Raw genomic sequence first — 1,962 nt, forward strand, 5'->3', positions numbered from 1 at the left:
GAATGGAATTTCGGTCTTTGACCAATTATTTGTGGTGGGTCTGATCTACTCACGTCCCACCGCTTTAGTAGCTGCACCTGCGCCTTGATCCTAGAAGTACTCAGCCTCTTTTACGGGCAAAATAAACACAATGAATATTTTTCCCAAGTGTTCCAAAAACATTCAACTCAAAGTTCTAGAAAGAAAAAAGGCGAAAACACGCAAAAACGCAAAAACAAAACCACAACAGCATAATAATGCATTTACCTACTTAGGTAAACAGCAGCAAGTTCAACTTCAAGTCAATAATCCAGTCCCTGATTCCGCTCGTGCACGCTAACCCGGTACCCGGGCCTCTACCACTGCCAGCGCAGCAGAGGTATCACCCATAACCAAGGCAGCTAGACTGGCTAGAGAGAGTGTTAACAAGTGGAAGGAAAACGCTGCATTGGAGTTCGAGAGTTCTTAGGGCACGCACATATTGTGTGCAAAATACAAAAAAACTATGCACACATACCCGACCACGCACAGCCGCTGGCACTCTGGAGAGTGTGGACATCCTGCTAGGCTGCTACCCACGCTTTCAGGACTTTTTGCCCGTCAACAAACACTGATATCGATCTGGAAGTGTTGGTTCATTGACAGCCGGATGAATTGCGTTGTGGGACTGTAGCTGGCAGGTCACTAACACCTGTGGCGTCTAGCCTCATTCTATCATACAGTCATATCCTCCTGTAGTAGCTCACACTGTACCCCGGCCCCATCGTTGGCCCATCCGTCTGCAATGTGTTGGCTTCCTTACTTGCTAGACTGATTTATATTATGATTCTGGACTGACTTGAATCACAATTATCTTCCTTATTGGCAGTGGGCCATCGTGGACATAAAGAATAATAACCTACCAAAATGATTCTGGGACAACAAGCGAGCATCGCCCCGTTTCCGTAGTAGAATCAACGGATTAACGTTTATGTGCAGGTGAGGTCGGGCCCAGCAAATGAAATCCGGCCACTTGAGTACAGGAGAGGCGGGTTCAGTGCACAGCACAGTGTTCGTGGTGGTAGGAACCCATGGCCTCGAGTAGGAGGTATGTTCAGAAGGCAGGCCGGATTTCACTGGCAACCTCAGCCATACGCTCTGAACAATTGGATAGGTAGGTAGATAGGTAGGTACGTTTTTATTCGAATTCGCAGAACCAAACGGGCATAAACACGTAGATGTGGATTTAGATCAGGCGCATGACGAATAAGTAGTTGAATGACGAAGAGTGGACAGAGACAGAAATAGCCACTGGCGTTTTGCTGAAGATTGCATCCTTGGCGGAACCGCGTGTGGTGTTCGGGATGAAATTGAAAGGCTGGATAGCAGTGTGTTGACTTGCATGTACAAACACTGGTCTGAAGCAAGACTAGACTTGCATCTTGGCTCTCGGTCCGTGGTTGGATTCACCCTCACTTCCTTGTACATGTGTTGGCTATTTTCATGATGTTCAATGAAGTTAGTTGTTGTTGTTGTTGTTGTTGTTGTTGTTGTTGTTGTTGTGTACTTTATTCATGGTTGGGAATCAAAACAGGCATACCGGTACGCTTAATAACAATAAACCCACTGGGATGAAGTACAGAGAGTAAACAAAATGAATAAATAAAACAAATACACTTGTCTGAAGAAAGGCTTCCTGCAGCTTCATCTCTGAATTTCTGAAAGGAATTCGGGTGGACACACGCATTCCCATAGCACTGCACATCCAAACCAAAAAAAAACGGAACTGGTTCGGATATGCAGCACTATGGGAATGGGTGTGTCCACCCGAATTATAATTATAAATTCCCTTCAAATGAACTTGTGATGCTGCTGGCAGTACACAGCAGAACAGTTCTGACTATAATATGTGAGGTTTCCGGATATGGGCTTCCTCATGCAAAAGCAGAATTTCATCTTGGGCATCAACTGCCGTCCATGTTTACTGCTCTATAGCAATCCAGT

The sequence above is a fragment of the Sycon ciliatum genome, chromosome 2 (genome assembly GCF_964019385.1).
Source record: "Sycon ciliatum chromosome 2, ocSycCili1.1, whole genome shotgun sequence".
Lineage (NCBI taxonomy): Eukaryota > Metazoa > Porifera > Calcarea > Leucosolenida > Sycettidae > Sycon > Sycon ciliatum.